Below are 25,764 nucleotides of genomic sequence, written 5' to 3'. Positions count from 1 at the left end.
CAACTCATGTCAGGTCTCCAAGGTCGATTTGGGACTTGGAAAACATACAAAGAGAGCAAAGTGACAGAAGGAATTTCAAGGGGGATGCCAGAATCTTGTTGCAGTTCAAAAAAGTTCTTAAAACTCAAGTTCTGATCCTGCTTGATAACCTTACACAGAACTGGTGCTGAGCGTATTTGTTAAACTGCATTTCAATTCCGAGAGAAAGGTGTTTTAGAAATTGTGTTCAGTAATAGAAACTGAAAGTGGGGGTGTGGAATTAAATTTGGGATGAAGCAAGAGTTGCTTTCTCTGCAGAAATCTGCTCCGATTACCATATGCCAGGTCACATAAACAACATAACCTCAGCACAGAGAAAATATTCTGGATCCTGGTTAAAACCATCAGCTATGAAATCCTAACTGATGCCTGAATTTGAATTCCAATTTATTTACGACTTACAAGCTGTGGGTCCCAGGGCAACTGACTTGGCCTCTCTGTGCCTTAATTTTTTTATTTCTAAAAGGAGATTATATAGCACATATTCCATCTGGTTGTGAAGATTAAATGAGAATACATAAAAACATCTCAGAGAGTGCCAGACACAAGCTTCAAAGCTCAACAATAGCCACCTTTGATGAATTGGATGCAAATTTCTTAGTGCGTATAAAAAGTTGCTCTCCCCTACTGCACAAGAATTTGCTCTTTAAAGAGTTCCCCTTCCTTGATTCTTAACAGTGGCTGCTTTTGTTATAGGACAGGGAGAGGGTCAGCCCAAGCCCCGCAAACCTGCCTATTCTAAATGGGTTCTGCCATCCGCCGCATCAACACAAAACATAGGAGACTTTAATGGGAAGGAACTTTAATAAAACTAGGAAACAATACAGGTAAGGCAAAGAGTCTAGTTTCTAAATCAAGCACCCAAAGTTACCCATCCCCTCGTGGGTAAAAGTCCATCCAAATGGGATTGGCCCAGAGCAAGGCCCCAAGGCCTGCCACAAGTCTAAAGCATCTTCCAGTGGGGACCCACAGAAAAGGGTCACAAACAACCGGACAAGCCCGGAAGGAAAAGAGCAAAATCAACATCAAGATAAAAGCTGCCATTGTCACCTCCCCACGGGTCTCACCCACATCTGTGTCACCCAGTCCACGACCAAAAGACAAGCGCAGTTTCTTCACGTGTCTCTAGGCTCCATGCGCCTCCTCCAGGTCTCCTGGCTCCATCCTGCTTCCCTCCTTCCTCAGTCTCTTCTGCAGCTTCTCCTCTTCCTGCTCAGCTCCACTCTCTCTTGGGTGGGGCAGGGAACCTCCCCCTTTCCTGGGGACCACCCTGTTGCACTTTCTCTGTGTTTTTAATTTTATAATGGTTGAATTTTGCAGAAACGTTTCAAGCATCAGGTTAGGGTTGGGTCTATTACATCAAGTAATCAGGTCTCTCCCCAATATTAAATTATTTCCTGGCACATTTTGGATCATGTACTTTAAGAAATGTTTAAAGAAATAACACACAAATCCATAGACTGGAATTTCCCTTGATTTCCAGACCATTTGAGGTGTTAATAAACATGTCTGAGGTTCACAATACACTGTCTTTTTTTGTTTGATTTCTCCTATTGTCCATCTCTCAACTTGCAAGAAAAAAAAACATGCATTTTGACATATTTTTCCTATTTTCCCCCCAATTCTTAAGGAAAAATAGCAAATCAGGGCACAAGAATTTCACACGACTGCATATGGATGCCTCCAAAGCTTAAAAGTTGTTAAGCTCAGTAGATCAGGTATTTATTCTCATTCTCTTAGCTACCAAACAGGATTCCTATGTGTTATAATCTGTCTATTTCATAAATCATTCTCCAACTAGCCCACAAAGACAAAAATCAAAGAACAAGTTAGCACTGAACCGGAATAGCTTGGAAATTGGGGGACAGCAGGCTCCATTGTTTCTTCTATAATGGACCCCAAACCGGTACACTGCTGTGCCTGGGTGAGCACACCCATACTTGTTGACAGAATTATTTTTAGAAAGTAATGCTTTCCCATTTATAAAACCCAGAGAGAGGCAGCATGATGTGTAGGCGGTAGTTCTCAGCCCTGGCTGCTGATCAAAATTACCTGTGGAGCTTTTAAAAATCTGCAGATGCTGTGACCTCACTCTACACCAATGGCTCCAATTCTGGGCTGCACATGTGAATTGCCTGGAGAGTTTTTGAAAACCAGGCAGCTTCACTCCACACCAATTGCATCAGAATCTCTGGGGGTAGGGTCCAGAGAGGGGGTATTGCTTATCAACTCTCCCGGAGGCGATTCTAACATATAACTAGGCCTGCAAATTACCGCTCTAGATGGAATGCATGTCCTTACTCATTTAAGCAATATTTACTGACAGCTACTATAGGCAAAGCATTGTTGGCAATGTAGCAGTTAAGGAAATAAAGGCTTCCTGCTTTTTGGGTTCAGAATCGAAATTTCAAGGGTGGGCTCTAGTCATCTGAAATTTCTCAAAGCTCATCAGCCAAGATTGAAAATCAGGGAATAGCAGAAAGAGCAGGGAGTCTGGGTTCCTCTGCATGTTGGCTGTTTGATCTTGGGTAAGTTACGAAACTCTTCCTTATCTTTAAAATGGTCGAGAGTAGATCTTCTGCTGAAAGAAGAAATCTTGGTGCAGTAGCTAGCACCTGCTAGGCATTTAATAAGCATTTTCCTCTTTCTTCCTCCCTTCATTTTTTCTGTTGTCCTTACATGTGTGCTAAGTACAACTGAAATGCAAGACACTGGCCCTTCTTTGCAGAAGTTATGGTGTAATAAACAATTAGAGATCAGCTCCATCGTACAGGAGCTATTCCTAGGTGTGTGCTATCCGCTACTTTTATTGTTGCAGAGCTTCTGAATGGAGATAAATAACCAGGAGCCAGAGAAGGTCTCCTAAAGAGGAAGAATTTAAGAGGCTTCTGCAAGGTTGGTAGGAGGAGGGTATTGCAGGATGGGGGGAGGGGGTTAAGGGGGGAGAGGGGAGGGCATAGCAAAGGTAACTTCTAAATGAAACCTGAAGACAGGTCCTGTTTAAAGACAACACATACCTTTCAAGCATTATTTGACAAATATCAGGTGCATGTCATTGATCCAGAAAGTGGAGTTTATCTTTTGAACAGTGTGTATGAATAGCAATGAATGAGTTCTATGTGTTTAAGAACATGTATGAGCTGTGTGTTTCTTATAATACATGCATTTGCTTCAGATGCATATTCCTCACTATGTCACTCATTAATATTTTGCATGCATCGATTTTTACTTGCATTTTCCTCAGGGGTACCAGCATGCCTTCTTAGGGAAAAACAAAACAAAACAAAAACAACTCACTAGCCCCATAAATGACAAGGAATTTTCTCAACACGCAGAACAAAGAGCTGAATCAAGATGACATCATCCTTCTTAGAGGGAATTTTCATTCAGGTTAATATTTAAGTCCTGCTGGAGGTTTATCCAGAGTAGTTACTCCCTAACCAGTTGTAAATGGTAAAGAGAGGGAATTTACTTAATCTCCAGCCTCTCTGGCGGCTGCTTGAGAAAGGCGAGCCTCGCCTCCAGTAAGGAAGCCCAGGGTTAAGTTCCAATCCGCCACAGCAAGGTCTGGGCCTCCTAGCAGGCTCCCTGCTCTGTCGCTGTCTGTGTCTCCCTCCTCGGCAGAGATGACTTGGAATGACCTACTTTGAAACGGTGTGAACTCCGCTGAGTGCCCAGGACTTGATGCTGCACAGACCTGTCCAGGGGGCTTCCTGCAGAAGGGGGCAGGATCTCTGGGGGGGGGGGGGGCCTCCAGAAGCTGCCTGTTAGGTTTTGTTTAGGGGCTGGTTGCTCTTTTTTTTTTTTTTTTTAATTCCCAGGGCCTTGACTGTTACAATTCATCTTTATGCTCACTCGCAGTGCAAGCTATTGATTGGCTGCGCAGGCTGGTAAATCAGAAAAAGGCGGCCAATCAGAGCCAGACTCTGTCTGTCTCCCGGCTGCAAGCTGCTGAAGTAGTAATAAACAGGCACCCGAGGTGCAGCCTGAGCTCTCAGCTGCAGCCCAGAAGTGCTCTTTCCCAGCAAAAGCCAGGAGGAGCTAAGACTTGAGAGAGGGATCATAGATCAGGGAACTTCCCGATCCTTTGTACCTGGATTCCCAAGTGCAGCCCTGGCTAAGCCTCATATTTCCAGGAGGCTTTTATAAATCCGAATAAATAAGGAGAGAGGCCCGCTGAGCTTCAGAACAGAATTGCTACATGCATGCAGTTTAAAATGGAATTTCAGAGAAATATTAAATATATAAAGTATTCTACTTTAGATTCAAATCTAAAACTAAATTAAAATTTCTCTTCCTTCGCATTTGATAACAGCCCAAGTTGACTCAACAAAGACAAATGATTGTGTACAAAGTATCCTGAAGGAAAAGTTGACCAAAAAGCTTCTATTCTCTTTACATGCGTTTTAACAAATACTTATTGGCTTTTAAAACCAATTTGGTATCTGGGGAGCCAACAATCGGAAGGCCCATGGGTGGGGATGACACTACCTGGACCTCTTGAAATGATTGATTTCCCCTAATCCATGGTTTCTGCTTTGCAGTTTCAGTTAAGGGGTCAGCCTCCCTCTGAAAATAATAATAGGATTGATAAGACATTTTGACAGATTCCATTCCCATAACTTTTGCTATTGTATATTGGTATCGCTGTTTTATTGTTAATTATTGTTAATAATTAATTATTGTCAATCTCTTACTATGCCTAATTCATAAATTAAACATTGTTAGAGATCTGTGTGTATAGGGAAAAGTTTAGTACATAAAGGGTTTGGTACTGTAAGGATTTCAAGCCTCCACCTAGGGTCTTGGAAAACCCCTCATAAAAGAGGGGACTACTGTCACCCTTATTTCCCACATTTTCAGGACTGCTTATTAAAAGAAAAAACCAGTTTCGAATCTAGAAAAATTAGCTGAACTTGTGGGTCAGCTTAAAAATGACTTTTTACTTTCCAAAGCTGCTGCCTTGAATTTAGAATAAGTAAATCAAAGAATCAAAGTACTTACCATCTAATAAGGCTCCTCTTAAGGTGAAGTATTTGTTAAAACGCATGTGAAGAGAATAGAAGCTTTTTGGTCAACTTCTCTTCAGGACACTTCGAATACAGTCATTGGTCTTTGTTGAGTCAACTTGGGCTGTTATCAAATGCGAAGGAAGAGAAATTTTAATTTAGATTTATATTTGAATCTAAAGTAGAATATTTTATATATTTAATATTTCTCTGAAATTCCATTTTAAATTGCATGCATGTAGCAATTCTGTTCTGAAGCTCAGCGGGCCTCTCTCCCTATTTATTTGGATTTATAAAGCTCTACAAACATTTTTTTCCCATCAGTTTTCAACCTGGAGTCCTCTCCTATGAAACCCCATGTTCAGTTTCACCCCAGATTCTGATATTTTTTCAGACCTCACCTTGTGGAGTACCATCAGTTGAGGGCTAGAGAAACTTTCCTGAATGAAAGACCTACCAAATGTTAAATATGGAGTTGTCACCCAAAAAACTTATGCATGATTCTTCACACAAATTCAGGTAGGACCACATTGATAAATGTTGGCAAAATGTGCCGTAAGGGATTTTACTTTATTTTTTTTTAGACAACCTTTTTTTTAAGATTTATTAATTTATGCACATGGGAGCTGGGGTACAGGCCAGAGGAGCAGGGGGTGACAAGATTCACCAGAGACAGAGTGGGCAGCAGAAAAGGCAGACTGACTGAAATACACTGCTGAGGGGAGCAGCAGGCAAGACAGGAAAGAGCTGCTGTGCCATGTGGGTAGCAACCTGGACGAGGATCAAACTCGTGCTGCAGAGGCTGCAGATACCTTCATAGCTTGTGTCTGAACCCTTTGTGCCACCAGGGAGACCCCATAAGGCGTTGGTTTTTTTTTTTCTTTAATAAATGAGTGTTTTTTTTTTAAGATTTATTTATTTATTTATACAAGCACTGGGTACAGTCAGAAGCACCGGAGGGTGAGAGAATTCACCAGAGCCAGAGCAGGGAGCAGAGCAGGCAGAAGGACCGAAGTACAGTGCTGAGGGGAGCAGCGGGTGCCAGGAGAGATCTTTGCACCATGTGGGACCCTCCCCGGTGGCCAGGGATCGAACCTGCTCTGCAGAGGCTGCAGGCAGTTTCAAAGCCCAGCGCTCAACCGCTGCACCACCAGGGGAGGCCCCCCAAAGGCATTTTAAACAGTGAAAGATGAGCAAATTTTTTACTGATCCCAAAATGCATAAAATATAGCCCATGCCATAGAGAATCAGTGTTTTGGGGAACCTCCCATCTTCCACATGCTCAGTGGACAATTTGCAAGGGGGAGATGATATGAAGGAGGGGCTGGCAGTACAGTGAGAACATGAGCTCCACACAGAGCAGTTGCTGGCTACTCTCACAATATGGACCAGTCCAGATCCTTACATCATCCCTGGCAAGTCTTCATCTCTTTCTTCAATCTAACCTTGGAACCTCTGGCTGACAGACATGAAAATAGAAACTCCGATGGAATCAATAAGTTGATATCAGCAGAATCACTCACAAACCCTCCCCCTGCAGTGGGTTAAACTTAATTTTTTAAAAAAATATATATATTCATGCATACAAGAACTGGGGTACAGGCCAGATGCGTGGGAGGGTGAGAGGATTCACCAGAGACAGAGTGGGGAGCAGATCAGGCAGACTGACTGAAATACACTGCTGAGGGGAGCAGTGGGTGAGACAGGAGAGGTCTGCTGTGCCATGTGGGTTGCTCCCTGGCTGGCTGGGGATTGAACTCATGCTGCAGAGGCTGTGGACAGCTTCACAGTGCTGTGCTTAACCCCTTGTGCCACCAGGGAGGCCCAGGTTAAACTTAATTTAAAAAGCTGAATGACATTCACACTCTCAGATTTGATAGATAGGAATTTTGGTGGTGGATGCATTGAGGTGGACACATAATGGAGGTGTGAAGCTGAACTCCCTCTCCCAAAACTATACAGTTGTTACCTTGTGGGGCAGCAGTGTTGGGAGCAGCACTGCATGAGGGGAAGATACTCAACTTCCATGTAAGCAAAGAGAAGCCCAGGGGGGCTACACCGGAAGTAATATGCAGCCCCCATCCAAAGACAGTCTCAGATTTATCAGAATCAAGTACAAAGGTGGGGTGAGCGTGTAGGGTGTGTCTATTTGTGGGGGAAGCAGTTACTGAGAATGTAAGCTAGGGTGGAGTGACCTGGGGCTTTTACCTGGGGGGCTCCATTGTTCCCACCAGGTCAAAGCATTTTATCTCTATTCTATTCTAATATCTGCCTACTCTTTTTAGCACATATTGGTTTCCCAGAATGTTCTTCATACCAGGACTTTTGCCTTTGGTGAGAGGTCTCCTGCCTGACCCTACAAAGCTGACAAGCAGGAACCCAGCACCAAGAAAATATCCTTGAGAATAAGGAGGACCAGGGATTCCACATACAATAGAGACACATACATTGTAAATGATTGGTAAACCAATAAAAGTTTGTTTTAAGAAAGGCATTGAAAGCAATAAGAATAAAATAAATAAATAAATAAAAGCAGTAAGAATAGAAAGCTGGGCTAGAGATTACTATAACCTCCAGGCAAAAGAGACACAAACTTCTCTGGTGGGACAACTAACGGGATGGGTGAGTGGGAACCAACCTCTAGGCTGAAAAAGGCTTTTGGGGTGCAGCAGTGGAGCTAAGTGCTGAGAAGCCAGGTAGCTGTTGAGGCACACGGGCTGTGTGGGCAACCTAACCAGATGAGATGGGGAGGCTAATGTGGTTGAGCAGATGTGTCCATATTCCTTCCTGCCCCGCCCCCCAAAGAGTTCACAGTGGCTTCTGTTTTGATTTAACAGGCCAAGTAAAATGTTGCACCTTTGTGAAGTTGTGGCTCCTCATGAACTAATAGTCTTTAACTTATTTAACACCTGGATCATGTGATTAAGTCCCAGGGCAAGTTAGGGTTAATTAGGCAGCTTTAGGGACGGTGCAGGCAGGGACTTTGGGAGAGTTAAAGAGGCTTCTGAGAAATTCAGGCGGGCTAATGAGGGCCATAAATTTTAAGGCTAAATTTTTTTTTAAGACTTATTTATTTTTATACAAGAGCTGGGGTACAGGCCAGAGGCGCAGGAGGGTGAGGGATTCACTAGAGACAGAGTGGGGAACAGAACAGGCAGACTGACTGAAATACACTGCTCAGGGGAGCAGCGGGCGCAACAGGAGAGGTCTGCTGTGCCCTGTGGGAATCTCTCTGGCCAGCCAGGAACTGAACCTGCGCTGCAGAGGCTGCGGACAGCTTCATAGTGCTGCTCTCAACCCGCTGCGCCACTGGGGAGGCCCTTAAGGCTAAAATTTAAGGCTAATTGGGACAGTAAATTTTAAGAGACCTTGGACAGGGGAGGTAAAAAGAGAAACTCTAAGAGCTGGGAAAAGTGGCATGTCTGCCTGGAGGAGTATAGCCACTAGGAGAAAGAGCCAATCACAAAATAGGATGATGAGATTTTAGAATAGAAAAAAGGACAAGATAAAAAAGCCCTAGACAGGGGCCCTTAATGACATCTTTTGCCCCTCCTTGGCATCCCTGCCTTCAGCACTTTGCTTTTATTCTTTTTCCTCTAAATAAACTTTCCCTGATTTTCTTGAACAAAGTTTGCTTCTCTCTGCTTACTAATCTGAAAAGTCTGAGATTTCCTTTTTTTTTTTTTTTTTTTGAGGTACAAATCTGAACATTTATTTTAAAGTTACATGTTTTAAAACTGACAAATAACATAAACATCACAAAAAATATTTTTAACTGACACACCTCTATGCTACCTTTTTTCTATATTTTTGATTGTATATTCTTTTTTTTTTTTTTTAAATATTAAATTTTATTTTTATATTCCCCCATACAATTGCAAACGCCCCATTCTGACCCCAATCCTTCCCCTCCCGCCCCCCACCCCCCAAAAAGTGTCTCTGGTTCATAGTTTTTTGTTGATTTTGATTTTCACTTTCTTATATTCATTTTCCTGGTCCCTTATTTAAGTTTTCTAGATTCCTGCTATGAGTGAGACCATCCGGTATTTTTCTTTTTTGAGATTTCCTTTTTATGGCTTTGCGGGACAAGAAACTGTGGTGGCTCTAGGGCTAAACTAACAACACACACTGGCTTCATGATGATGTGTGCTATGTCACCCCAAAATGTTCAGGAACCCTTGAAGAATATGTAGAAAGGAGCAAACAAAGAGGAACTTCTTGCTGTTCACTCTAAGGTCACACCTTCCTTCTCCATCCTCCCGCATCCCTTTACATTCTGTAAATGTTTCTACTGAGAATAGCTATTTTAGCTGGCTGGATAAGCCACCAGGATAATGACTACAAAGAGAAAGAAAAAGGGCAGGGGAGAGAGAGGTGAAGATTTGGATCCCTGAAGGAATCCTGGGATGTTTATGCATTCGGTGGATATCCATCCCCCTCACCCACTGCTGAAAATTCCTCAGCTTCTGTTTTCTCTCCATCCTGAGGCTTTTCAAAATAGACAATGGAGCTTGAGGTCTGTAAATGGCCTTTTGCAGCTCCTCCAGTGTCTAGGTGATCGGGCCTGCTCAGTCTCTCTACCTGCCTTCTTTCTTCCCTACACATCACCTTTTTCTTTTTCTTTTTTTTAAGATTTATTTATTTATTTGTACAAGCACTGGGTACAGTCAGAAGCGCGGGAGGGTGAGAGGATTCACCAGAGATAGAGCGGGGAACAGAACAGGCACACTGATAAAGTACACTGCTGAGGGGAGCAGCAGGCGGCAGGAGAGGTCTGCGTGCCATGTGAGACCCTCTCTGGCAGCCAGGGATCAAACCTGCGCTGTAGAGGCTGTGGGGCAGCTTTGCAACCCAGTACTCAACAGCTGCGCCACCACAGGAGGCCCCACATCACCTTTTTCAAGAACCAAACTGAATTCAGTGGTAACAAAAGACAGACATGGAAGGGAAACAATGTTTGTCATTAACATCACAGCCATTGGACAGGAACACACATGGAATATCATATCAAGTCCAGGGAAAGCTTCAATTCAGAGGAAACATAAGGAAGAAAATGGTTCTAATTTAATATCTGGGGTACAAATTTTGTGAAACCTTCCAGAGAAATAGGCAAACAAACCTGAAGTCTCTTTGGGGAAAGATTGTGTTTAGATTTTTTTTGATGGTCTTTGATATAAGGGAGCTTATTCATACACAGAAAATATAGTGTTGTCACTATGTTTTGTTGACAAAGTTATGTTAGGGGGAAAAGGCTGTCCTAAAGCTAATTCCATACAGACTTTGTGGACTCCACCCCCACCCCAGGCCAAAGCCAAAGACACTGGGAACTCCAAATCCCATCAGCACCAAAGGGAAGGTGGCTGGGAACTAAGGGTGGGGTTAAGCAGCCAGGTGGATATAAAGGGCAGACACGTGGGCTTTGGGAGTTCCCCCATGTTGGCTCTCCACCAGCTCGCAGCGTCCGGCCAGCTCTGAGGGTGCCTTTGGGTTTCCAGGTCGGCGGATCGGGTAGGACGCATTAAAGACTTTATTTCCCTATTTTCTCCCTGAGTTGTACATTTCCTTATTTCCTTTTCCCTTGTAAATAAACCTTTTATGAACCTTTTGTGTGTGCCTGTAGTGGAGTATTCATAAGTCCCTTGTAAGCACGCGGGTGAGGACCCACAGCCAGGAACCCGTTCAATATCTGGGCTGCTCTATAACAGTTATACAAGAAGATCTCTCTGATATCAAGTTCCCAGGAATATTCATAAGAAAAGGCAAGAAGCAGTATCCAATGCCTAAAAATAAGGGGGGCGGGGGGGTGGAAATCAATATTGTAAGGTCTCATTCACAAAGAGAAGCTGGTCATGGAGTATAAATATCAACTAATGCTTAGTAGGGATTTCATATTTGCTGGTAACAGAGATAGGGTTTAGAAAGGAATTGTTTCTTTTTAGTTTCATTATTTCAGTGGGGAGAAAGGTCTATACTCTATCACTGTGAGAAGGATGTTGGTTTCATCTAGGAGAGGGTAAAATAAGCTACAACTCAGTCACCAGGGATCAGAGCTTCAGGAAAGTGATTTTCTTTCGATTCTGTGCTGAATTCTGCTGACACCCTGCATTAATATGAAATTAGCAACATAGTACTCAGATGGAACTTTGCATCTCAAAAAGGTTCACATTATGCTTTTTGCCTTTTAATACAAAACAAATAGAAGTCAAGAGGTTAAAGTTTGTGCCTACAGTTTTCCCTAGAACATCTGTACAATTTTACATGGGAATACATATCCCATGTAGATCTTTGTCCATTGAAAATGAGGTTGAAGAACCTCAATATTTGATTCTCCCCACACACACACACACGCACTCACAACACACACATATGGATACATACATCTATGGATATATAATCTCCTACTTGCAAGCATGCCAGAATTTTTTCAAAAATAAGAAATACCTTTTATGGTCACATGCATCGTCATTATTATTATTTGCTGAGTCTCAACAGCGTGACTCACTCCAACTAAAAGCCTTCTGGAGAATAGAGGAGAGAAGGCTAAGAAGCAAATTCCATTCAATAAATTACCATTGTGCATTTACTATGTTTGGCACAATGAGGCCAGAATCCCTAAAGAGTGTGCAGTCCAGTAAACTATGTAAGGCAGATATACAAATCCCTATAAATCAGAGCAGGGGAGGGCAACTGTCTTACCAAAGTCAGTAAAAATGTGATACAGTGGGTGGGTGGATCGCCACTTGGAAAGCCTCAGCCAAGGTTTCTCTGAGAAGATGGTGAAGGAGAAAGGGTTTGCAAACCAGAGTCAGAGATGGGTCAGATTGGCCTGAACCCACTCTCGGATCCCTCGAAAATCCCAGGTTTTTCTCAAATGTTCTCAGCAGCTGCTCCCGTCCATAGCTTTCATCGTTCATTCAGTTTCACCGAAACTGCCTGTTTTCTTGGTTGGTTTCTACTGAAAACCACTTACAGAAAGCCTTTCTGAGATGTAGTTCTTATAGAAGGTATTGGAAGACAGGGGTTACAGCCTGATAAGAGTGAGCATCAGTCATCCCTGTTTTGGGGTGCTCCACCATGCTGCTCACTCAAGCTCCCTTCTGCTGCCTCTTCTCTGGGAGGCTGGGATAGAGCAAAAAATTCATTTTCCTAAACACTGTGATTCATCCTTTTAATTTTGTTCTAGATTTATTTTTATTTATTTATGCGTACAAGAATTGGGGTATAGGCTAGAAGTCGAGGGGGTGAGACGATTCACCAGAGACAGAGTGAGGAGCAGAACAGGCAGACTGACTGAAATACCCTGCTGAGGGGAGCAGCGAGTGAGACAGGAGAGGTCTGCTGTGCCATGTGGGTAACCTCCCTGGCCAGGGATCAAACTCGTGCTGCAGAGGCTGCAGATAGCTTCACAGTGCTGTACTTAACCACTTGCACCACCAGGGAGGCCCTGGACCTTTCTTAAACATGGTAAAATTGGGTTATTCTACCACTGGTGAGCCCAAAGGTGTAGCTGGTCCAGTCTGGCCTGTAGTGGGTGATAGGGTGGCCCCTACCTCTAGCTGAAATCTTAGCCATAGTAATGTCTTTGTCCCAAGTGTAGGCCACTAGGCCTTACAGATGATATGGAGAATACAAAAGACTTTAGGGCCACAGGATCTTTCCCTGGGCTGTAGTATCAAGGGTGATGACAGGTCTTGAAGAGCACAGCAGTCTTGGACTCAAGGCTCCGTCCACTTTGGAAAGCGAGAGATGGGAGGAGATGGCAAAAGGTGTAACAGATGAATCCAAGCCAGCACTTCTGGCTTTGTGCCACATCCTGCCACCATTCTGGTGATTCAGTATCTGTTAGGATGATCTAGCCAGTACTTAGCTTTAAAAATACGTGTATTACAGTTTTGAGATCATTGTTGTTCCACGTGCTGCTGTAAAAAAATAATACAGAGCCCCCATGTGCCCCTTATCCTTCTGATAGTAATAACTTGCAGAACAAAAGTGCATTATCCCAGTCAGGATATTAACAGTGATATAGTCAAGGTCCAGAATATTTCCATCACCACAAGGGCCCCTCATGTTAGTCTCTTATAGCCACATGGGTTTTTCTCCCAACACCATGTCCTTCCTGGCCCTGTCTGGTCTCCATATCTGTACCTGTGTCCTTTTAAATCTGTCCCATAAATGGAATCCTATGCTGTATATCAGCAAAGATCTCTGAAGATTCGTCCAGGTTGTTACCTATAGCAATAGTTCATCTTATTTGTTGGTGCATTTCAGATCTCAAGTACGTACTTCAAGTTTGTTTACTAGGTGGAAGTAACTAGAGCAACTTCTTTTATTGATGAGAAAACTAATAGAGAGCTTAAGCTATCACTTGAACAAAGCAAAATAACAAGAAGTCCAGAAACTGGAGATTTACAATGAATAAGTTTTCAGAGTTTCCAAGCCTACCACTGAAACTATTGAAAAAAAGTGACCTCAATTATTTAACTTCTGGGGCCTCCCCAGTGGCCTAGGGGCTAAATCTTAGCCCGTATAACCACTGTGGCTTGGCTCCATTCCCGGCCAGGGAGCTACCCACATGGCACAGCAGACCTCTCCTGTCTTGCCCACTGCTCCCCTCAGCAGTGTATTTCAGTCAGTCTGCCTGTTCTGCTCCCCACTCTGATTCTGATAGTCCTCTTACTCCCCCTCCCCCACCTCTGGTCTATGCCCCAGTTCTTCTACAGAACAATAAATAAATTTTTTAAAAGAATTGTTTAACCTCTTTGGGGTGTCATCTCTAAAATGAAAGGGTTAGATTAAATCACCTTCTGAGTTTAATGCTAAGGTTTTGTTATTCTATTAAGGAATTTCTCAGAAGTCACAAACTCAGGGTATTTCCTATTCTATCAGAAAAGAATTTGAATATAGCTCAAGCAGTCGGGTTTCTCTTCACTGCCTATTTATTAATTTATTAAACACTTATTGAGCACCTAATGTGTACCAAGCATTATCATGCCTTTCAGCTTAGATATTTCATAGGTGCTTAACAATAAATATCTAGCAATAAATATTTATTGCTTAACAATGAATAAAAATGACAAAATTGACTGTAAGGACAATTAGACATGATTTTCCAAAGATCGGACAGAAGTGCAGTGACTTCAGAGGCAAAACTATATAGAAGGCACTGAGAACTGCTCCATTCGCTTGCATTTTGTGGTGGTTATGTAACTCTGTTCCATTGAGCAAGTGTGACTCATAGGATGTACTCAATCATAAAGCAACACTTCAAATTTATTCCATTGAGTTAACACTTTTTCTGCTCTTGAATGAAATTAAGAGCAAATTTTATTCTTCTGATCACTTTCAGGTCATGAAATGTCCTTTGATCAGCGGTTAATGTCACAGTAAAAATGTCAATTTTGCTCTGTATTTAGGCTATGCCAGTCCCAGCCCAATCTCCTACAAAAGCTTGGGTTGCGTTGAGAACAGACCAGGGTGTCTCTCTTTTCCCCATCCCTGCCCCTTTCAGCTTTGTAAAGGTGATTTCATACTTTTTGGGGTCTGGAGTACAAGGAGGAAGCAGAAGAAAAGTGTGCAAAAAAGTTCTTTCTTGCCTGGTTATCTTGTAAAGAGCAAGTAGCAGAGTTTTCTGGCCTTGACAAGTGTTCAAAGTTGCCATTCCATGGTGTTGTTTGAGTTCTTTGGGGACACACCAGGGTAGATCTTTTCTTGTCTATATTTCCCAGGGTAGATCTTTTCTTGTCTATATTTCCCCACAAATAGATGAATATGGTTTAATACGGTTCATTGCTTATTACTCCCCATACCTAGGACTCTGGCACCATCTTCAGCTTCTCTCTATTGAGTTCTACAGAGTCACCTACCCAGAAGGCCCTGCTTTCTCTTGTGTGTGGTCCATGTCTGGTCTATGTCTGGTCATGCATTTTCCCCATGCACTTGGGAAAATGAAGGAAAACACAGCTCACAGACTTCTTTATCCAAAACAACCCTCTTCTTGCACCTCTAGTACTCACTTCATGTACTTTTCTTTTTTGTTAAAGATTTATTTATTTTTATATCTACAAGAACAGGAGTATAGGCCAGAGTTGTGGGGGTAAGAGGATTCACCAGAGAGGATTCACCAGAGTGGGGAGCAGAACAGGCAGATCTATTGAAATACACTGCTGAGGGGAGCAGCGGGGAGACAGGAGAGGTCTGCTGCATCATGTGTGTCAGGGCCCTGGCCGGGGATCGAACTTGCACTGCAGTGGCTGCTGATAGGTTGATAGCACTGAGACTTCACCTCTTGTGCCACCAGGGAGGCCCTCACTTTGTGTACTTTTTACTTATAAAACGAGGTTAAACATCATATAATCTGATTTTTAACAGCCTTTTGCAAACTTTGCAAAACGAGGGTCTCATTCCTTACATTAAAATGTAATATCTAGGGTCTCCCCGGTGGCGCAGCGGTTGAGCACTGGGTTGCAAGGCTGCCCGCAGCCTCTGCAGCGCTGGTTCGATCCCCAGCTGCTCCCCGGCCACTGGAGGAGGGTCCCACATGGCGCGCAGACCTCTCCTGCCGCCCGCTGCTCCCCTTAGCAGTGCACTTCGGTCCTTCTGCCTGCTCTGCTCCCTGCTCTGACTCTGGTGAATTCTCTTGCCCTCCCTTGCTTCTGACTGTACCCAGTGCTTGTATAAATAAATAAATCTTAAAAAAAAAATGTAATATCTATATCTCAGTGCTTTGGTGGAAACTTTCATTCTTTCACAGCTAGAATGACCAACCTCTAATCACACTTTTGCTCACACTTGCCAAGTAGCTTTTTCCTAAGGGAAAGTTTGCATCAAGTCTTTGTGCAATGTAAATCTGGAGATTGGGCATTTTATTTGTTTCCTAGGGTTGTCACAACCAATACCACGAACTGGGAGGTTTAAACAACAGAAATTTATGGCTCAGTGATTCGGAGGTTAGGATGTCCAAAATCAGGAATCTGCTCCAAGCTTCTCAACTAGCTTCTGGGAGTTCCAGGCAATCTTGGGCAATTCTTGGCTTACAATTGCATCACTGCTTTCTGCCTCTGTCTTCACCTGATGTTCTCCTATGTTGGTGCCTCTGGGTGGCCTTTTTATAAGGACATCAGTCATTGGCTTTATAGTCTACCCAAATCCAGTATAATATCACCTTATTTTGATTACAGCTCAAAGACCCGATTTACAAATAAGGTCCTATTTGCAGTCAGGGTGGCCAGGCATTTGGGGGCAGGAAAGACCCCACAGTACAGATACTGTGCTATTTTCTGTAGAAGGCTTCAATGTCATTGCAAATATGACATTACCTGGTTTCTCCCAAATAGTGTTTGAAAAGATAAAGGGAGGGCATTGATTTTGGAAAGGCCTATGGAAATGTATCCCTCTGGATTTTGCTGGAATGCACTGCCTAGCAATAGTCACATTCACAGAAGAATATGACAAAGGAGGCATACAAACAGCTTAATAAGCATGGGTATGTATCATATGAGAGAATCAAAGCAAGCTAATAATAACTACCCTAGAGATGAACGAGCAGATGCTTTTTCCACAGCTGAATCCTCAGAGGGATGATGTAGTATTTGTTGATTTTGCCATGTGACTTGTGAAAACAAAAGAGATACAAAGAAGACAAATGACATTGTAATTTGGAGTGGTTTGAAGCTAACTACACATACCAAAGTTGTAATAGCACTAGTGGCGATGTGTTGTTCTCTGTAATGATCAATTTGTAAGCTTGGCAACATTTTAGAAACTTTTCCTAGGAGTATTTCCCTCCCACCCCCCTGTTTTGGGTTTCCCTCTTTCCAAAAGTTTGAATGGTTGGTTGGATCCATGGTCAAATAATGACATTAGAGCAAACACGAAACTTGAAAGCAACTGAACAAAGAATCTTCATGATAGCCATCAAAAGAGATTTTTACACAAACTTCAAATATACTTTTTTTGTCATTGATCAACCAACATCAGCCCTGAGAAAACGTGGACCTTCGGGAAGATGCCATGCGAGTGAGTGATAAACATTAAGTGATGACAGGTGGTCTAGGTCCTAGATATTTACTCTTTCTGGTCTTCAGTGACTTCTTCCTAGAATCTTTGATTTTGTTTGAACAAGAGCACCTTTGGAAAATCATTCCTCCATCATGCTAATTCAATGAGTTTGTCATGCAACTTTAGAAACTCAAAGTGGCTTAATCAAATAGCATGCATTTCTTATTCATAATGACTTTGGACTTTTTCATGCCCTGGACTTTTTCCTTTTTATTCTTTTACCTCTATTTTATAGGTTACTTTTTTCCTGAATGCTTCTTTTTGCATGTGCAAATGGAGTCAGCGGATGTCCATCCATTCTTTCTGTGCAAGCAGTTTATGCCAAGTTTAAATCTCCCCTTGGGTAATTGTTTTCTTTATGTCTTACTGTGTTACGGCGTCTATTGCAATTTGTGTTGTATTTTCTTTTGTAAGACATTTGGATTCTTGTGAAAGTGCTATGTATGTAAATAATGGAACAACACCCACACCATTACTTAGCTGCTGTGGGTGCTGCCACACTTCTTTCTGTTTTCTCTCTTCTTTTTTTTTAAATCACCATAAGAAAAGTCCTTAGAAATAGAAATGATGCAACAGTCTTAAAGACGTAGTGCGCTATTAGTAATTAGTGGAGAGTAATGTTGATTTCAAAATTGGCCTCTATAACTGACAGCCTATTTGATTATTTTGAACTTCATGCCATTTTGTGCTGGCTTCAAACACAGTAGCAGGTGTGATACAGTTTGCATAATGTTTCCCCATAAATTGAGCATGGCAGGAGGTATAATACCATCAGTCAAAGTGAAATGGTTGTACAGTAACCGGAGAAATTATTGAGCTTCTGTATGGATTGGCCTGTTTTTATAAAATAAGTCATGCACCATAGAAGATGTTTTCTCCACCTTAGAAAAGGAACTAAGGGTTCTCCCTGGTGGCACAAGGGTTAAAGTCTCATCACTATCAACTATCAGCAGCCACTGTGGCCTGAGTTGGATCCCTGCCAGGGAGCTACCCACAGGGTGCAGCAGACCTCTCCTGTCTCGTCCACTGCAGTGTATTTCAGTAGATCCTCCTGTTCTGCTCCCCACTCTTGTCTCTGGTGAATCCTCTCCCCCCAACACCTTGGCCTATACTCCAATTCTTGTATGCATAAATAAACAAATCTTTTTAAAAATGTATTTAAAAAAGAAAAGGGACTAAAAATACAAGGAATGCAAAACCCCTGAGTCTGTTTGTACCCAACAGTCTTCCAGAACTTGTAGAATACCTTTGGCCTAAAGGGTTGCCAGGGCAGTGTTTGGGATGTCGCAGTCCACACAGAAGCAGTCCCGGGGAGCCCTGGAGTCACAGATGTTAAGAAAGAGAGGGTCGTGGCTTGCTTCCCCCAGTCTCTGCTGGCCTCCTCTTTCGTAGGAGACATTTCGGTGCAGGGAAGGCTGGGACCACACAGGCACAAGTCTTGGAAAGAGGGAAGAAGCCGAGATCCAGTGGGACAGAGGGGACAGACTGTCTTCAGGGGCTGAACCACTGCCAGGGGGCAGCCAGGCAGGCTACTGTGCCGAGGTCAAAGGGCATGACTAGCCGAGATTGGGTCAGGCTATTTGGATATCTGAGTGAGAATTATCTGCCAGCGGAACACAGCTCTGGAATCAGTCCAGGTGACAATGCTGCAAATCAGGCAGTGTTCCAGGTGATCAGTTCAGTCCTAGCTGGCCCACGGCCAGCGGGCCCGTCAGAACTCACATCCTACTTCCCAGGGGAGGGGAGAGCAAGAGTCTGGCAGCAGATCAGGACGCAAGCTAAGTTTGCTGGGGTCTGGGGCAAAGATCCATCCCTGGCAGAAAACTGAAATGTTTAGCAGAGAAACTGAAGCCGACTGCACTCGCAAGCCTTTGGCCAAAGAGGTAAGAGAACACCAAGACTCAGAGCTGACAGAGGAACCAGATTTCCAGGTCTCTAGGCAACCAAACCAGTTTCCTCTATTAATAGGCCTGAGGCTGATGACAGGGATTAGGACTGGCTCAGACTGGTTGGGGGCCACTAAGAGCTTCTGGAACTTTGATTAGCCTAGGAAATATCTGACCAAGTGGTTCAAATGCAGATGCCGATCGGGTCACTCCGAGTTGGGGCTGGGACTACATTTCCAACAAGATCCCAAGCATTGCTGCTGGTTTTCTAGAGCAGCAGGACCCAGAGAGTCTGAATGAGCTGTCATTTCCTTTCCCCACTCCATGCTTTCCACCCACTCCTCCTTGCCAGTCAACACACCCTTCCTCCCCAGCCCTCTTTATGATCCCATCTGACCATCATTCTCTTGCCTTTTCTTTTTCCTGTCCTCCCAACCCCTTTGTCCTACTGATTGGCCCTGTCAAGACCACCAGCAGGAAAAGAACTTCTGTTCAGATGATAGAAGGGACAGGATAGCAAAAGCAAAAAACATTCTCCCCATTGTCAGCACACAAGGAAAGCTTCTATTTGATAGAGGCAATTAGTCAAGATTCATGTCTTTTTCAGTTACTGTCTTATAAAGAGTATAAAGGGCCTCCCTGGTGGCTCAAGGGGTTAAGACGCAACCTATGAAGTGATCCACAGCCACTGCAGCACGAGTTCGATCCCCAGCCAGGGAGCTACCCACACGGCATGGCAGACCTCTCCTGACTCTCCCTCTGCTCCACTCAGCTGTGTATTTCAGTCCTTCTGCCTGTTCTGTTCCCCACTCTGTCTCTGGTGAATCCTCTCACCCCCCACACCTCTGGCCTGTACCATGTATGCAAGAATAAATAAATCTTAAAAAAAAAAAAAAGTATAAAGAACATGTGACATCTTACCTTTCCCTCCCGGTTAAATCCAGCAGTTAAGAACTATCTGTGTGGGCCCCCCCGGTGGCGCAGCGGTTGAGCGCTGGGTTGCGAAGCTGCCCGCAGCCTCTGCAGCACCGGTTCGATCCCCGGCTGCTCCCCGGCCACCAGAGGAGGGTCCCACATGGCGCGCAGACCTCTCCTGCCGCCCGCTGCTCCCCTCAGCAGTGTCCTTCGGTCCTTCTGCCTGCTCTGCTCCCCGCTCTGGCTCTGGTGAATTCTCTCACCCTCCCGCGCTTCTGACTGTACCCAGTGCTTGTATAAATAAATAAAAATAAATCTAAAAAAAAAGAACTATCCGTGAGTGCTGCTTCAACAGCATATATACTAAAACTGGAACGTCCTGGACATTAGCGTGATTCCTGCACAAACAAGATGTGCAAATTCCTGAAGAGTTTACATTTATAAGGAGACATGAGAGGAGACAAAAATTCATGGAGAGAGTGACTGAGTTCATGAAAGAGAGGAGCCAATAGAGTAGAAATCTTCGTTCTATTCCAATCAATCTATAAAAATAATCAAATCCAATAAAAATCCCAACAGTGTTTTGTAAAATCTAATTTTAAAATCCAAATAGAAGAGCAAAGCAGGGAAGACAGCTAAGGAAATTTTGCAGATAAAAAGCAGGACATAGAAAAAAGAAAAGGAATCTCACTCCACAAAAGCTCACGTCTTAATATGTAATCAGAGCTACTAAAATAGGTAACAATAGATCACTCTGGCTAATGTGATCATAAGCTGTTTCAATTTGCTTATTTGTGCTCTTCTATAATTGTATGATTTTTATAGCAACTATGTACTAGTTCCGTGCTGAGCAATAAAGCCAAAAAAATAAATGCTTGAGAAAAACAAGAATTATCTATTGAAGGATAAAACCAGAATGGTGTCACATATTGATGTCCTTATTTCTGGAAAATGTGTCTGTGGAGGGTATACCTGGGATGTGCTTCACTCTAGCTCGAAGGCATCACTAGTTCTGCTTACATTAATACCTGCTCTTATGATGTGGGGCTACACACCTTCGCCACCTGGGGTGCTTTCCAAATCTGTAAAATTTTAATATTATTTTCACATTAATATCTTCCCAGGTGAACTACAAGGACTTGTTGGAATTGAATAAAAAAATAGTTGAGCCTGCTTAAGGAACGATCGAGCACTATACAAATTAAGCTCTTTTGGTAAGTCCTTGAAACCAAGCAGTTATAGATTTCAGAATTTTATAGCATCCCGTATGGGAGTGGCTGGATTAGTTGAGGACATTTGTGCTCCATGGATGGAGAAAGTAGGGAAAACAGTTCAGATCACAGCCCCCACCCCCATGTTGCATCTCATTTCACACCCTTTTTCATTCATATATGGCAATATTTGCTGAGTGCCATCATGTGCTCGGGGCTAGAGTTATGATGGTGAAGTGATGACCTTTGTGCATGAAGCTTGTGGATTAGTAGAGTGTCTGTGGACAAAATAATAGACAATTTCAAAATAAGTTGACAAATACTGTGATGGTGCAAATTCAGGGTGCGCTGGAATTCTAAGGGGGTCACCCCTCAGGCTTGAATGGTCATAGAAGGGATCTTAGACCACATAATAGCTAAGATGATGAAAACAGTAACGGAAAGCAGGGGAGGGTGTATGAAGAAAGAAAAAGAGGGAGAAGAACATTGTTCTGGGGAGAGAGAAGAATCCTTATGCTGTCCCTGGGGCAAGAAAAAGCAATGGTCCTGCTTTGGGGTTTGAGGATGAAAACACCCTAGATAGCTTTGAGCAGTTTCTTTTTTTTCACTGACATCACCTTTGTGCAAAGACTGATTTTTTTTTATTTGCAATAGCCTTATTTTCAATATAAAAAGCAAAGTAATTTAACTGCATTAGCCAAATTCTTTTTTTTTTTAAGAAGATGCAGTATATATATACACAAGGAATACTAGTCAGCAATCAAAAAAGATAAACTCATGCCATCCACAGCAACATGGATGGAGCTGGAAGGGATGATGCTCACTGAAATAAGTCAGAGGGAAAAAGAAAAATATCGGATGGTTTCACTTATAGCAGGAATATAGGGGAACCCAATAAGACATCACTGTAAAAAAATAACAACAGTACAAAACACAACAAAGCAAAAACAGATGATTATAAACCAGAGACATCCTGCAGGGGAGCAGGAGGGAGAGGGATCAGAGGGAGGGAGGGAGGGCACACAGGGGACTGGGGTGATGGTGCACAGGGGTGCATTGGTGAAGGAAACTCTATGGGGACCACACCTGAGGGGGTGGGGGGAAGTTTTGAAGATTTTCCTCCTAAGGTTGCCCAGGTGAGATTCTGCATGGACTCAGCATGACAGGTATTGCAATAAATTTTAGGAAGACCCTGCCCCTGCCAGCATTTCCCCTTCATTGCTTGGCTTTTCCTTTTGAAAGTACAATACAGCATTTTGAAGAGGTGGAAAGAGGCTTTTCTCTTTTGAGGCAGCAGCATTATTAACAGAGAAAGAAAAGTCTCCCATGAGCTGTGGCAAAATCCTGTAGATTGGTTTATGAATCAATGTAGCTTAAGCTAAAGCAACATAATTTCCTGAAAGCCACTCCATGGGTTTCCAGAGGGACAGAAAGCTTGTATGATATTTACTCTTAGTTAAAATTAAATGGAAATGAAAGAAAAAAAACACTGAAGAGGAATTCTTCTGGGAGGCCGTATCATTAAAGAAAAATAAATTAAAGGTGTGGACAGGATCCATAGATTGCTATGAAGAAGGTCTGGCTGTGTGTGTGTGTGTGTGTGTGTGTACAGGTGTGAAGTTGATAACTACCTCTCAGTAATTGGGCTTCATGTGACTTTTTATACCCCTTTTATTGTGAAACGTAACTTACATATGAGAAAGTGTGTGTTTTATACAAGTAAACTCATACAACAACTACTCATGTCAAGAATTAGAATATGGTCCAGAAACCCTCCCTCCACCAGGCCCATCACAGCCCACCCCCTGCAGAGAGGTCCCCTCCACCTGTTCTTTTATGATGACCTTTTTTTTCTTTTCTTTAGTTTTACCAACTGCATAGATAGTGCTAAATTAGATCTTTTCCTATTTTTAAGTAAATGGGAATATACACTTTTTTTGTCTCTGGTTTCTCTCTCTTAAAAGTTCCATTTCTTGGTTTTATCCATGTGGCTAAGGCTATTGTGGTTCATTCATTTTCCTTTTTAAAATTTTTTTAAAGATTTATTTATTTATGCGTATAAGAACTGGGGTACAGGCCAGAGGTGGGAGGTGTGTGTGAGAGGATTCCCCAGAGACAGAGCGGGGAGCAGAACAGGCAGACTGACTGAAGTACACTGCTGAGGGGAGCAGCAGGCGCAACAGGAGAGGTCTGCTGCGACATGTGGGTTGTTCCCTGACGGGGGATGCTGCAGAGGCTGTGGATTGCCTCATAGTGCTGTCCTTAACTCCTTGCACCACCAGGGGGGTCCCTCCTATGTACTATTCTTATTGGGATCATTCTCAGGAGGTAAATATAGATTGTGGCTATGCACATCTTTAGTAGATGATGACAGCTAACCAGGAGGAACAGCAAATGGCACTCCCTGAAGATGCATAGGAAAGTTCCTTTCATCCTACACTGGAGTTGGTGCAATTTTTTCCCTTAACTTAATCGGAATTTTCTGTTTTTTACTATAATGTATATCTATGGGCTTAATTAGACGCAACACTATTGTCATGCTTCTTCAAACTATCTTTCCCAATGGGGAGGCTATTTTTGAACATTTTATTAAAGTAAATCATTCTTATAAAGTGCACAGGTCACAGGTATGTGGCTTAACGTTTTATCACAAAGTGGTCGCACCTCCAGGGCCAATATCCAGGTCATGAGATAGAACTTTCTAGCACCCATAAAGTAATCATTTTTGTTTATTTCTAAAGCCAATTTTCTCTCTCCTCATTAAAGGTAAACTATTGTACTTATTTCTGACATGATGGATTAATTTTTTGTTTTCCATTATACAAATGGAAACTGGGCTATGTCTTATTGTGTCTGGCCTCCTTGGTTTTCTGACACTGTGGGATCCACATTCATTGTTTTTCTTTTCTTGCCTCAAGGAAGAAATAGTATCCTAAAGGAGTTGACATGCTCAACACTTCAACTCCCGGGATGTATTGGCCTCATATGAACTAACCCCTTTCCAGCCATTTCTCTGTGTGTAGTTTCCACAAAAATAAAATGCTTTTAGGCTCCGGAGGCTACAGGGAGGGTACGTGTTATACCCCAGGCTGTCCTCTGATTTCTGTAAGTAACTGTTCCCCTTGGAATTGCACTCAGTGATTGTGGATAATTTTTCCCTTTCTTATTCACCTAAAATGCAGACCAGGATCACATCCCCGGGTTTAATCTTCTATGTAAAACCGAGTTGTCACAAGATTTTACTGAAAAGTTGATTTATTTCCCAGGATTATGAGAATCCAGGGATAAAACTGGCATCTGGCCACAGGGAGAGCCCTTGACCTAGAAGCAGGGATGGCTTCAAAGTAGTGTGGATAGGGGCCTCCCTGGTGGCTCAAGGGTTAATACACAACCTATGAGGCTGTCCGCAGCCACTGCAGCACAAGTTTGATCCCCGGCCAGGGAGATACCCACATGGCACAGCAGACCTCTCCTGTCTCACCCACTGCTCCCCTCAGCAGTGTATTTCATCAGTCTGCCTGTTCTGCTCCCCACTCTGTCTCTTGTGAATCCTCTCATCCTGCCCCCGTGCCTCTCTGGCCTGTATCCCAACTCTTGTATGCACAAATAAATAAATCTTAAAACACAACAAAACAAAACAAAAGTGTTATGGATATATAACAGAGCAGGTCACTCTCAACCTTACTCATAGCCCTAAACTTTCTTGGGAGGGGGGACCCTAAAACTGATCTCCAAAAGGAAAGGTAAAATCAATAGCTTGTATTTTTTTTTTGACCATGTTAAATAAGCAGTGCTAACTCTTTCTGCATAAAACAATTGTTTAAATCTAGCTTTGTTTTTTTTTTTTTTTTAGAACAACGTGTCAACTGAGCTTGAACTCTTAAAATGGAATCTTGCTGTCAATCTATATTTTTAAATTAGTCAAACAGGCTCTGACTGTGTGAATGTGTAGTAATCATAATTTTTCTTCTTCTTTTTTTTTTTTTTTAGGCTTGAGCTGTAATTATTAAAGCTTCAATGTCCCCAGTGACATTAGCTAGATAATCAAATTTGGATCACAGGAATGAAATGAAATAACCTAGTGTGCCTTCATTACTGTTCTTCGCAAAATAATTCACTTAAGAAAGTTGTACCTTCCCCCCATACACATCTGTAACTAACCATGGAGGTAGCCAGTAAATTTAGCATGAATATTTAAAACGATCAAATTGATTCTCAAAACGAAGAATGCTATGTTTCAACACAACAGGTTAAATTGCGTCTGCCACAAAAATAGAACAAAACATGGCTGAAATCATAGGCAAAAACAACAAATCAAAATGCTGAATAGACTTGCAAATTTTAGCAGACCTTATTGCTAAACTAGCTATTGAAGCGCTTACTGAGTAACTTTCTAAAAACATAAATCAGGAAAAAATAACATTTCTTAAATAGCTGATTGAGAACAGTTTTTATACTATATATGTACCCATTGGAAAAGTTATCTATGAATGTGTGTCATTTTGAACAAAAATATAAAGTTAGTTTCCAAGAAAATATCCTCAATGCCAATAATCAAGATTTCATCAGATTGAACAGTGTTAAAGTGTTTTGTAGCCTTTTTTTTTTTTTATTAAGAAGGTAAATAGCCTCTTGTCTGCCCCTTAC

General features: G+C 42.6%; 1 long non-coding RNA gene across 1 annotated transcript in view; it reads left to right on the top strand.

Annotated features, from left to right (window-relative positions):
* The window catches only part of LOC119253076 (uncharacterized), a 43,648-nt gene extending 18,507 nt beyond the window's left edge, over positions 1-25,141 (top strand). The window contains exons 3-5 of the long non-coding RNA XR_005126982.2: positions 2,858-2,934; positions 21,031-21,120; positions 25,108-25,141. This is a non-coding gene — a long non-coding RNA (uncharacterized LOC119253076). The remainder of the gene's footprint in view (positions 1-2,857; positions 2,935-21,030; positions 21,121-25,107) is intronic.
* The last annotated feature ends 623 nt before the right edge of the window (positions 25,142-25,764 follow it).

The sequence above is a fragment of the Talpa occidentalis genome, unplaced genomic scaffold, assembly GCF_014898055.3.
Source record: "Talpa occidentalis isolate TD23 unplaced genomic scaffold, MPIMG_talOcc4v2.1 talOcc4.2, whole genome shotgun sequence".
NCBI classification, from domain to species: Eukaryota; Metazoa; Chordata; class Mammalia; order Eulipotyphla; family Talpidae; genus Talpa; species Talpa occidentalis.
This window is presented reverse-complemented; position numbering and strand designations above follow the sequence as displayed.